Below are 13,902 nucleotides of genomic sequence, written 5' to 3' on the forward strand. Positions count from 1 at the left end.
TTCATTCCCATCGCCGCTTCTTCTGAACACTATTATTACAATACCCACCCTGTTCATATCTTGAGTCTTCCACCGAGCGAGGTGGTGCAATGGTTAGCACACTGGACTCGCATTCGGGAGGACGACGGTTCAAATCCGCGTCCAGCCATCCTGATTTAAGTTTCCTGTGATTTCTCTAAGTCGCTTCAGGCAAATGTCGTGATGGTTCCTGTGAAAGGGCACGGCCGATTTCCTTCCCCATCCTTCCCAAATCCGAGATTGTGCTCCGTCGCTAATGACCACGTTGTCGACGAGACGTTAAAACACTAAACTCCTCCTCTTCTTCTCATTTCTTCAGTAATTTTCCTTATTGGACCAACTCCAAATTTTTCACTAAATTTGTCCAACATATTAATTCTGTTCACCTATGAGATCACTGAACTTCGCTACTTATATATGAACCTCACGTGGAGCGTCGCCAACGTGGATCACTTTTTTGTTTTCTCATTATATTTTTCCGAAACATGTCAGTTTTGAAACTTACGGTTGATTGTGGAGTATTTATACTTGCAATTTATGTCGCTTCTGGCTCATAGCTTTTCTGAAGCAATTCGACAGAACTTTCGATTTTTTGGTGTGTTTTGATATAGCTTGATGAACAGCATCTACATGTACATGGATACTCTGCAAATAACATTTAAGTCCCTGTCAGAGGGTTCATCGAACCACCTTCACAATTCTCCACCATTCCAATCTCGCATAGCGCCTTGCCACCGTTCACGTGACATCCCCCATCGGAGGTTCGAGTCCTCCCTGGGGCATGGGTGTGTGTGTGTGTGTGTGTGTGTGTGCTGTCCTTAGCGTCAGTTAGTTTAATTTAGATTAAGTAGTGTGTAAGCCTAGAGACCGATGACCTCAGCAGCTTGGTCGCATAGGAACTTACCACAAATTTCCAAATTTTTCATATAGCGCGCACAAAGAACGAACACCTATATCTTTCCGTGCGAGGTTTTGTTTCCCATATTTTATCATGGTGATCGTTTCTCTCTTTTATACACTCCTGGAAATGGAAAAAAGAACACATTGACACCGGTGTGTCAGACCCACCATACTTGCTCCGGACACTGCGAGAGGGCTGTACAAGCAATGATCACACACACGGCACAGCGGACACACCAGGAACCGCGGTGTTGGCCGTCGAATGGCGCTAGCTGCGCAGCATTTGTGCACCGCCGCCGTCAGTGTCAGCCAGTTTGCCGTGGCATACGAAGCTCCATCGCAGTCTTTAACACTGGTAGCATGCCGCGACAGCGTGGACGTGAACCGTATGTGCAGTTGACGGACTTTGAGCGAGGGCGTATAGTGGGCATGCGGGAGGCCGGGTGGACGTACCGCCGAATTGCTCAACACGTGAGGCGTGAGGTCTCCACAGTACATCGATGTTGTCGCCAGTGGTCGGTGGAAGGTGCACGTGCCCGTCGACCTGGGACCGGACCGCAGCGACGCACGGATGCACGCCAAGACCGTAGGATCCTACGAAGTGCCGTGGGGGACCGCACCGCCACTTCCCAGCAAATTAGGGACACTGTTGCTCCTGGGGTATCGGCGAGGACCATTCGCAACCGTCTCCATGAAGCTGGGCTACGGTCCCGCACATCGTTAGGCCGTCTTCCGCTCACGCCCCAACATCGTGCAGCCCGCCTCCAGTGGTGTCGCGACAGGCGTGAATGGAGGGACGAATGGAGACGTGTCGTCTTCAGCGATGAGAGTCGCTTCTGCCTTGGTGCCAATGATGGTCGTATGCGTGTTTGGCGCCGTGCAGGTGAGCGCCACAATCAGGACTGCATACGACCGAGGCACACAGGGCCAACACCCGGCATCATGGTGTGGGGAGCGATCTCCTACACTGGCCGTACATCACTGGTGATCGTCGAGGGGACACTGAATAGTGCATGGTACATCCAAACCGTCATCGAACCCATCGTTCTACCATTCCTAGACCGGCAAGGGAACTTGCTGTTCCAACAGGACAATGCACGTCCGCATATATCCCGTGCCACCCAACGTGCTCCAGAAGGTGTAAGTCAACTACCCTGGCCAGCAAGATCTCCGGATCTGTCCCCCATTGAGCATGTTTGGGACTGGATGAAGCGTCGTCTCACGCGGTCTGCACGTCCAGCACGAACGCTGGTCCAACTGAGGCCCAGGTGGAAATGGCATAGCAAGCCGTTCCACAGGACTACATCCAGCATCTCTACGATCGTCTCCATGGGAGAATAGCAGCCTGCATTGCTGCGAAAGGTGGATATACACTGTACTAGTGCCGACATTGTGCATGCTCTGTTGCCTGTGTCTATGTGCCTGTAGTTCTGTCAGTGTGATCATGTGATGTATCTGACCCCAGGAATGTGTCAATAAAGTTTCCCCTTCCTGGGACAATGAATTCACGGTGTTCTTATTTCAATTTCCAGGAGTGTAGTATTTTTAAATGTTCGTTAAGTGTTCCCTAACTCGACACATATCCTTTTTCTCCTGTTTGCTCTGGGTCTGCGTATATGCATACTCCGTAAGCCGTCGTAATGTGTCTGGCGCAGGGCGTCTTTTCCCACTACGAGTTATTTCCTGTCCTGTTCCAGTCATAAACACAGAACGAGGGAAAAAAGAGTATCTATATGTCCCCGTGCGAGCCCCAATCTCTCTTGTCTTGTCTTCGTGCTCTTAATGTGAAATGTTCGTTGGTGGCAGGCAGCAGAATCGTTCTGCTGTCGCTTTAAATGCCGGTTCTTTAAATTTTCTTAAAGTGTTTCGCGAAAAGAAGGTCATCTTCCCTCCAGGAATTCCGGGTTTAGTTCACGAAGCATCTTCGTGATACTAGCATGTTGATCGAGCCTACAAGTAACTAATCTAGCGGCTAGACCCATCTTCTTCCTTTTATCCAACGTGGTGTGGATCCCAAGCACTCGACCTGTACTCAACAATGGGTCGCACTAGTATCCTAACAAGCGTTCTCCTTTACAGAAGAACCACATGTTCCTAAAATTCTCCCAATAACGTTAAGTCCACCATTCGGCTTCCCTACTATCTCCCTTACGCGCTTATTCTGTTCCACATCGCTTTGCAACGTTACCCCTAGATCAGGGGCGGGCAAACGTTGCACGCGGCTCATGAGCACACAGCGCTGCACGTGTGCTGCTCGCGTGCAATCGTCGACCGGGGCAGTGGCGACAGCCAGCAGGTTGCTGCTGTGTAGTGCCAGGCTAAGCTGCGGACGTTGATGCGAAGCGACCACTACGTAGTGAGCGTTGTATTTCAAGAACCGGAAAATGCAGAGTGAAACAAGGAAACGGAGAAGTGGAGATTTGCTATCTTTTAAAAAGTAATGGGAGAATCATTTTTTCTTTGTGCAAAAACGTGAAAATTCGAAATGTTTAATATGTGGCAGTATTCTCGCTGGTCAGCGGAAGTTTAGTATTGAAGGCCATTATAACAAATTTCACAAGGACGAGTACAATTTATTGTCGGATTCTGAGCAGATGGGGAAATTGACTGAGCTTAAGAAGAGCGATCTGACGGTACTAGATGAATCTGCCGTAGTTGCTGTGGTCACGAGAGATCTGAGACTTCCCTTCGTCATGTCTCTCATGTAACTGATTTAACATTTTATGGAGCACTGTTTTCAATTTTTCACGACGACAAAAATAATAGCCCAGCGGTACCTGCAAGTTATAAGATTGCAGCCGACCCGTTGCACAGGATAAAGTAATCTTTACCTAGGTTTCGATAAGTTTAAACCTATCTTCTTCAGAAGTCGGCACTATTATATTAACATGGAATAACACGTCGTTGCCATTTTTACAAACGTCTCCGTAGCTCCATTAGTCAAAATCAGATATTGCCCTAAGAGTAGGGTTTGTCAGATAAATAAAATTCAGTACAGTGTCACTCTATCTAAGGACGCAATTAACATTTATATTTTACATGTAGCTTCAGTACCCCAATCGGCACTTAGTACGCTACCTGAGCGCCACCTGCCCTGGTCGCAGTGCTACCACGCAGACCGATTTTACTCAGTTGCTTATGCGCTCTCCAGCTTCCATGTACTGAATTTTATTTATCTGACAAACCCTACTCTTAGGGCAATATCTGATTTTGACTAATGGAGCTACGGAGACGTTTGTAAAAATGGCAACGACGTGTTATTCCATGTTAATATAATAGTGCCGACTTCTGAAGAAGATAGGTTTAAACTTATCGAAACCTAGGTAAAGATTACTTTATCCTGTGCAACGGGTCGGCTGTTTTTAAATCTAATTACGTGGAACCGTTGCTGTTACGCAGCTATGTTTAAAATAATAAATTATAAGATTGCGCTTAATATAGCGAGAGCTGGAAAACCATTTGCTGAATTAGTAAGTGTCGGTTAAGAGCAAACATCAGTGATGAAAATTTAAGTAACTGTTTGCGTTTGTCTGTATGTAGAAATTTTGTACCACTCCACCCGTGATAATTAAATAAAACGTATCGTAGGTAACAGGTACTCTTTCAAAACACATCTTTCAAGCATTCCTACTAACCTTATTTTGTTCCACTCCACCTGTGATAATTAAATAAAACATATGGTAGGTAATAGGTACTCTTTCAAATCACGATATCTTTCAAGCACTCGTACTAATCTTATTTCTTCATTAAATAAAGCAAGCTAGGAAACAAAACGCATTCCAGAGGAAGGAGCGGACGGAATATATGGTGGGGAGGGGAGATAAGCGGGTGGCCAGCTTGCCCCTGTGTGCACGCAGAACACCTGTTAACTGCACGCGTGCAAGTGCACCGCACACGTGCAGGATTCCTGCCCGCCCCTGCCCTAGATATTTAATCGAAGTGACTGTGGCAAGCAGTAACGCTTTGTTCAAACAGCGTCGGAATGTTTTTCTACTCACCTGCATTAACTTACATTTTTCTACATTTATAGCAAGCTGTCATCCATTAAACCAACTAGAAATTTGGTCTTAAGTCGTATTGTATCCTCCCACAGTTACTCAACGACGACGCCCTACCGTACCTCACAGCACGTCACAAAACAGCCGCAGATTTCAGCTCACTCTGTCCATCAGATCATTTATGTACTAGAGAATAAGAATGATGCTACCACACTTGCCTGGCCCACTGCTGAGGTGCTGCTCTCTCTCAACTCTCGCCGTTGGGAACGACGAGCCTGGTCCTATTACTTAAGAAGTCTGCGAGCCGCTCACATGCCTGGAAACCCAATCTGTATGCCTGGACATTCATTAACAGTCTGTAGTGGAGCGCCGTGTCAAATGCTTTCTAGAGAAGAAGAAATATGGAATGTGCCTGTTGTCCCTCGTCCGTTGTTTACAACGAAATTCTGTCTCGAAATCTGGCAGAAAACCCAAAGAGATTCTGGTCATGCATAAAGCACACCAGTGGCAAGACACAATCAATACCGTCACTGCACGATAACACTGATGACAGTGACACTAAAGCAGAGTTATCAAACACGCTTCTCCGAAACTCCTTCACCAAAGAAGACGAAGTAAATATTCCTGAATTCCAATCAAGAACAACTGCCGAGATGAGAAACATAGAAGTAGATATCCTCGGAGTAACGAAGCAGTTTAAATCACTTAATAAAGGTAAGGCCTCCGGTCCAGATTATATACCAGTCAGGTTCCTCTCAGACTATGCTGATAAAATAGCTCCATATTTAGCAATTATATACAACCACTCGCTCACAGGAAGATCCGTAACTAAAGACTGGAAAATTGCTCAAGTCACACCAATACCCAAAAATGGAAGTGTGACTAATCCGTTGAATTACAGGCCCATATCACTAACGTCGATCTGCAGTAGGGTTTTGGAACATATACTGTATTCGAACATTATTAAGTATCTCGAAGAAAATGATTTATTGACACATAGTCAGCGCGGTTTCAGAAAATATAGTTCTTGTGAAACACAACTAGCTCTTTATACTCATGAAGTAATAAGTGCTATCGACAGGGGATGTCAAATTGGTTCCGTATTTTTAGATTTCCAGAAAGCTTTCGACACCGTTCCTCACAAGCGTCTTCTGACCAAACTGCGTGCCTACGGAGTATCGCCTCAGTTGTGCGACTGGATTCGTGATTTGCTGTCAGAAAGGTCACAGTTCGTAGTAATAGACGGAAAGTCATCGAATAAAACAGAAGTAATATCCGGCGTTCCCCAAGGAAGTCTTATACACCGTCTATTGTTCCTGATCTATATCAACGACATAGGAGACAATCTGAGTAGCCGTCTTAGACTGTTTGCAGATGATGCTGTCATTTACCGTCCTGTAAAGTCACCAGATGATCGAAACGAGTTGCAAAATGCTTTAGATAAGATATCTACATGGTGCGAAAAGTGGCAATTGACCCTGAATAAGGAAAAGTGTGAAGTTCTTAACATGAGTACTAAAAGAAATCAGCTAAATTTCGATTACGCGATGAGTCACACAAATCTGAAGGCTGTAAATTCGACTGAATACTTAAGGATTACAATTACAAATAACCTAAATTGGAACGATCATATAGGTAATATTGTGGGTAGAGCAAACCAAAGACTGCGATTCATTGGCAGAACACTTAGAAGGTGCAACAGGTCTACTAAAAAGACTGCTTACACCACGCTTGTCCGCCCTATTCTGGAGTATTGCTGTGCGGTTTGGGATCCGCATCAGGTGGGACTGACGGATGAGGCTGAAAAAATTCAAAAATGGCAGCTCGTTTTGTATTATCGCGAAATAGGTGAGATAGTGCCACAGACATGGTATGTGAACTGGAGTGGCAGTCATTAAAACAAAGGCGTTTTTCGCTGCGACGGGATCTTCTCATGAAATTTCAATCACCAGTTTTCTCCTCCCATTGAGAAAACTTTCTGTTGGCACCCACCTACATAGGGAGAAATGATCATCATGATAAAATTAGAGAAATCAGGGCTTGCACAGAAAAATTTAAGTGCTCTATTTTGCCATGTGGCGTTCGAGAGTAGAAGGTAGAGAGACAGCGTGAAGCTGGTTCATTGAACCCTCTGCCAGGCACGTTATTGTGAATAGCAGAGTACTCACGTAGATGTAGATATCATGTGAGAAAAGGGCAAGCAAAATACACCAAAAAATAATTAATTTAGTTGTTTAAAATTTCGGGAACATACGAGGGTTATTCGGAAAGTAAGGAACTATAGGTCGCTAAGTGGAAACCACAGTGAAAATCAAAACTATTTTATTTGCAACACTTAGCTACAGCTTCCAGCTACATATCTACATAGTCGCCGATCCGACTCAGACGTTTGTCGTTGCGTTGTACCAACTTTCCAATACCCTCGTTATAGAAGGCAGCCGAAAGTGCTTTCCGCCAGTTTTCTACGCTGGTCTGCAGCTCGTTGTCTGTGCCAAAATGTTGTCTTCATAGCCAGCGGTTCATCTGAGCATAGATGAAACTCAGAGGGAGACAATTACGGGCCATATTGTGGGTAATCAAACATTTGCAACTGAAACCGGTGCACGAGAATCCTCATTGCCCCTGCAGAATGCGGCTGAGAATTGTCTAGAAGAAGAAAGCGCACGACAGTTATGTAATGTTGGCTGCACAGCTTCAGGCGAAATTTCTCACCAGGTCCTCGTACTTGGCGGGAGACACTACTGTTCTAGGTATCTTTATGTGCCCCCTGTGTGCTCAGAACTAAAAAGAAGGACGTAACGCGATCGACGGGCATACTAGGGACACTGCCCAACACACCTGTGCAAAACTTCATCGGATTTTCACTGTGGTTTCCATTTCGCGACTGATCGTTCCTTACTTTGCGAATAACCCGCGTATTTAAGTGATTAACATTGAAAGATCACAGGTTTATGTAAACGCGAGATAAGCCATTGCATATGTGAAATTCTGGTATATTAACAACCGTTGCAGACACCATAATATTGAATGCAAGCACGCAAACGTGCATGCATTGTGCTGCACAGGTGCCGGATGTCGTTTTGTGGGATGGAGTTCCACGCCTGTTGCACCGACTGAGACTGAACGAGGTAGTCTAATAGGGCTACGAGGAGCTTTGCGATACTGCAGAACAACTTTGTGGGAATGTAGCCACTGTACCTGACTGTTGCTCTCGAGAACGTTCGGTCGGAAGACGAACGGACTCAGACGGCCACGTGGCACTAGAGAGTGTGAAGACCTTCGTATCAGCCTTACATCTCTGGGGCATCACATAGTCCTTGTTTACATATGCAAAAAGGGGAACACAAGACAAAGTTTGAACCCAGTCTTTTTTCAGATTCTGAGGGACTGAATTCCCAGAGTCTATGAGGCAGTAGAGAAAACTGTGACAATAAATTACGTTGAGCAGAAACCTAAGGGATTTAGGGCTAGTAGTGTTTAAGGAAAGTTGATGGTAAAAGTAATCTTGAAACAGTGTACTGGAACCGGCTGGGCCAGCCGCCAGTGTTTAAGGATGGTGTAGCTAACACAATCTGAGGAACCGGTTCTTGTTAAGAGGGAGCGCAATGTAGCACACCGATCACATCTGGTCAGAAACATGCAAAGTAGGACGTAGATTACAGCAGAGCCAGCCGCAGGCGGGTGTAGATATTATGTCTTACGTCACACAACGGCGCCATCGCGTGTTTCGAGGTGAGCCGGAGAGGCGAAGTGTGGAAATAGCTGCCACAGCAACACTTAAGCGGAGGAAGGCGGAAGCCTTTCCACACCAGCAACTGTAGAAGTGTTTAGTAGACATACCACAAAGCATAGCAAAGCCCAAACAAGCACGGCCCATGAGTGTATTAACAACTAGCCACTTTTGTACAGCCGGCCGCGGTGGTCTCGCGGTTCTAGGCGCGTAGTCCGAAACCGCGCGACTGCTACGGTCGCAGGTTCGAATCCTGCCTCGGGCATGGATGTGTGTGATTTCCTTAGGTTAGTTAGGTTTAAAGTAGTTCTAAGTTCTAGGGGACTGATGACCACAGCTGTTAAGTCCCATAGTGCTCAGAGCCATTTGAACCATTTGAACCACTTTTGTACTGAAATCATCTTGCTGGAATACAACCGTGGTGTTGTTACACTAGGGGACCAGCCGCAGTGCTGTACAGAGTCTGCAGTTCGAACCTGTGTCAGAGCAGCCTGCCGTAAGACACGAGACGCAGAGCCGTCACTGCCACGGCATAGCCTACTGGTCACAGCGCTTCTGCAGTGGTCAGAGTTGTTGAGGCGCCCGCCGGGTGGCAGTGGAGACATCAACGACTCATCTGTCGCCGCCGCCTTAGCTGACGTGTCTGAGGACGTCAACGACAGCTGCAGTGGTCTTACGACACCACTTACCCACGGTGCACTCTGTCAGCTTTGTTGCCCATCACATAGCAATTGATTATTCTCTATTCCCCACCGTCATGGAACGTGCCAATATCTTGATCGCTCCACTTGCTCCCAGTCTCCAGTACTTGGGGCAGTTGCCCCCCCTCCGACATCAACACTCCAATCACATCAATCGCATCGCAGCACAAGACATTAAACTTATATCTGGTCAAAATGCAGCACAGCCCCTGGTGACGGCTGTGTCACCTACCGCCACCTCTGAGAATGCCCCTTCTCCTTCCTGGCTGTCCTTGCCAAGCTATACAACGTCATCCTCTCTACTGGCTTCTACCCCGACATGTGGAAGACTTCCCACATCCTCCTATTCCTCAAACCCAAAAAACTCCCTTCCGTCGCGTCTTCCTATCGTCCATTCTGCCTCACCTCTGTCTTCAGTAAGGTCTTTGAATTCATCCTCTCCCGTCGTATCCATCACCACCTCCGTCAACATTGCCTCCTCCCCCTTCCCCAGTGTGGCTTCCGACCTCCTTCCTCTGCCGAAGACCAACTCCTTAAACTCGTCCACCTTCCCTCCCTCCAACTTAACTCCCGTCACTCTGCCATTTTCGTTTCCCTCGACCTCCAAAATGCCTACAATCGTGTATGGCATCCCGGTCTCCTCTTTAAACTCCAAACCTACGCCCTGCCTGTCAGTTTTGTCTGTTTGGTCGCTGCCTTCCTCTCACGCTGTCCTTTCTGTGTCACTCTCCATGACACCAACTACCATCCCTTTTATCCCATTGCTGGCATCCCCCAGGGCTCTGTCCTCTCACCTCTCCTCTATCTCCTGTACACTGCCAGTATGCCAAGCCACCCATACCTACCCACCTCCTCCAGTATGCTGATGACTCTGCCTTCCTGGCTCTCTACCCTACCTTTGAATGGCCCCAACATACCCTGAAAACCCACCTTGACCAGTTCAGCACTTGGTCTAACCACTCCTTCCAGCTCCATGATTTCTACCTCACCATTTATGGTCATCCCATCCAGCTCACCTGCACCCTGAGAAACCTTGGCCTCACCCTCAACCATCACCTCACCTGGACCCCTCACCTCCAGACCATCCAGTAGAAACCCCATTCCCACCTCTGCCTCCTGAAACTCCTGTCTGGCCAGACATGGGAATTGCATCCTTCCACCATCCTCCAGATCTACAAATCCCTCAACCATCCTATCTTCTGTTATGCCAGCGTTGCCTGGATATCTCCACCCCCCCCGCCCCCCTCGCTTTTATGAGGCCCTCCAAATCCTAGAACGCCACATACTCCACATTACCTTCCGTATCCGTCTTCCTTCCCCAACACGACCTCATCCCCTTCCCCCACCTCCTTCTTTTCCTCCAACATCTCCGCATCCTTTACACTGTCCACAGGCTTGATCCCCCCACCCTCTGGTTTCCTCCTTCCTCTCCACCCCTTGCCCATTGCCACACCTCTATCGCTGTATCCCCCCCTCTCTCTTCTTCCACTCCCTCCATCTCCTTCATCAGCGCAATTTCCATCACCTCCCCCTCCCAGATGATGAACTTCACTGTGACGTCTACCCTTCCTAACAACTGTAGACTGGCCTTGTCCTCCCCCTCCCCAGGGCCCCCCTTTTCCTCTCCCCTCTGTCTCCCAGAGCAGATTTTCCTCCTTCCACCCTGAGTCCCGGCCCCCCTTTGGCGCCCCCCCCCCACCTTTCTCTCCTCTCCTGCTCGCCTCCTTTCCCTTCTCCCTTGTCCCCCACCCCTGAAAGACCCTCCCAGGTTTTTATTCATTATCAAGTGTACTGCGTTGTGTTCTGTGTCGTTATACAGCGTCATCAAGTAATGTGGCTTTAACTATGTGCTCGACTTATATATAGGCCATGACTGTTCTTTGACTTTTTATACTGTGGCCGACTTTTTCACTTGTGTTTGACTCCATTGATTTTAAGTGCGCAACGAATTGCCAGCTGTGTTCTTTTAACTTTATGTCGGCTTTTTAACTGTGCCCCAGTGCGTGTCCTCATATTGGTGTATATTTTAATTCCCAAATGGGTCAGGGCAATGAAATTTCAATAAAGAAAAAAATAGGGAAGGGATGAGTGTGGGTGCGGTAAATGTGGAAACATGATGGTGGCGTCATTGTTAAATGCGTCAAAACAGGAAAAATGTATTCTTATTCTTTTCTTGGCTGCCGAAGGACAAACACTCGAAGACATCCATCGGAGAATGAAGAATGTGTATGGGGCAGCATTTCTGTCGAAAACCACTGCGCCAATATCCGAACCGGTCGCTTCACGATAATCTCAGAAGTCGTAAAGCAGAAGTTACGCCGACTCAAGTGGGAGACACTTCAGCACACGCCCTACAGTCCTGATCTCTTCCCAAGCGATTATCATGTCTTCTTTCCTTTAAAAAAGACCTGGAAGACCCGTCGATTCCCTTCGGACGAGAATGTGCATCAAGCATTACGGACTTCTTCACGAAGCAGGACATGGCGTTTTACCAAACGGTTATCTTCGACCTGGTGCGTCCGTGGAATGATTGCCTCAATGCTCACGGCGATTTTGCCTGACTCGCATACCGAACTACACGGCCTTAGAACGAAAACATTTTGATCGCATCCTTAAATCTTTTATCATTTTCTTTTCTATTCTTGTACATATGGTCTCAACTTCTCCCATGAAATCAAGAGGCAGCTCTCAGCGTTATTGTCCCATCGACTGTGTTCAGAGTTCAGGTTAATCTAGAGTGGTGGTTTTGACGTAGAAGGTTTCTATTTGCGTTGAACAGCCAATTCATGATGTTTTTCTCGTATTACTAACCAGTGTAGAAACCACTAAAGCCACGAATACAGGAAGTATTCACATGTATCTAAATGTAATTTGGTTGACAGAAAAACAAAGTGTGGTACTCTCAAAAATAAAAACTATACTCTCACAGTTGAACAGATACCTATTATAAATTGGTAGTATAGCGTTCGATTAATAATAAAAACAGTGTTCAATAGTTCTGAGTTACATCTGTGTTGTGCATCCGTGAGCATACAGTCCATCGTGGAATTGGTGACTAGTAATACTGACCCATTCAAGGGGAATGGTCACATTCTCTCAGTGAACACTGAATGAGAAAAAGCTTTTCACTTGAACATTACATTAACCATTGTAGAGAGATGAATTGGCTTCATTTCCAATATGGTTCAACGTGTTTTAGTGATAAATCCCAAATTTTGAAATGAAGTTGTAAAGCTTCCTTGTGGCATACACCTTCTCTTCTGCAGTAGTTTAGAACCTTGCGTTGTAGCGTGTTGTTTCGGTTTTGTAATTTTAAGTGTCCTTTTCAAATTTTCTTACAGCCATATGTGAATTATGTAGCGACTCGCGCCATTACCATATTGATTTGGCTAACATGGACCCATGCAATATTACGAGGGTGGTTTGAAAAGTTCTCGGAATCACCACGAGAGGTCAGCGCAAGCGCAACTAATTGTCCACGTGTTATTCATTGGACTGTTGCCTGTTAATACGTGCCACGTCAGTGCTCTTGGAATAGAGCTGTGACGTTGATGTGTCTGTGTTGTTGATCCCGCATAGTAATTTGCAAAGATGGAAAAAATCGAGATTCGGGCAGTGATTAAGTACTTCGTGAAGAAAGGTATGAAAGCAAGGGACATTCGTGCCGATTTCCAAAATACACTGCGGGACTCCGCTTCTTCATATTCAACTGTTGCCAAGTGGACAAATGAATTTAAATTTGGTCGGGAGTGCTTAGATGATGATCCGCGCAGTGGTCGGCCAAGATGTGCCACTACTCCAGAAATCATTGCAAACGTGCCCAAAATGGTAATGGAGGATCGCCGATTGAAAAGTGCGTGAAATTGCTGACGCTTGCCAGATGTCATCTGAAAGGGTACATCATATTTTAACTGAAAAATTAGAAATGAAAATATTATCTGCAAGGTGGTTGCCGCGACTTTTGACGCACGTCCGCACACATGTGCCATCACCACGGCAAAATTACACGAACAAAAGTATTAATTGTTGTCACGCCAGCCTTATTCATCTAATATGGCTCCGTTAGACTTCCATCTCTTCCCAAAACTGAAAATTCTTCTTGGTGGACGAAGATTCACTTCAGACGAAGAATTGATAGCCAGAGTTGATAACTATTTTGCAGACCCGGAGGAAACTCATTTTCGAGATGGGATCAAGGCACTGGACAATGTGAGTTAATCTACAAGGAGACTACATCGAAATATAAAAAAAGTTTCAGCGATGTAAGTAATTTTTTTTATATTCCTTTCCGAGAACTTTTCAGATCACCTTCGTATAAGAAATAACCAGAAGAAGCCTTGAAAGCAAGAGACGAAAATGAAGGCAGCCTTCCGGACCATACGAAATATTTACAACAAAGAGTGCTTTTCCATAAACATCAAAATTCATCATCAGAAAACCATCTGTCGTAAAATCAGATTGTCTATACGCTTCCTGTCTTATTCCTTTTGAGAGATGTTTGCTGGGATAATTAGAGAGGAAAGAGATAAAGTTCTCACACAACATGCCGAGTCAG

General features: G+C 46.2%; 1 protein-coding gene across 1 annotated transcript in view; it reads left to right on the forward strand.

Annotated features, from left to right (window-relative positions):
• The window catches only part of LOC126473881 (cytochrome P450 4C1-like), a 331,661-nt gene that overhangs the window by 299,852 nt on the left and 17,907 nt on the right, over window positions 1–13,902 (forward strand). The window lies entirely within an intron of this gene.

This window comes from Schistocerca serialis, chromosome 4, assembly GCF_023864345.2.
Source record: "Schistocerca serialis cubense isolate TAMUIC-IGC-003099 chromosome 4, iqSchSeri2.2, whole genome shotgun sequence".
NCBI classification, from domain to species: Eukaryota; Metazoa; Arthropoda; class Insecta; order Orthoptera; family Acrididae; genus Schistocerca; species Schistocerca serialis.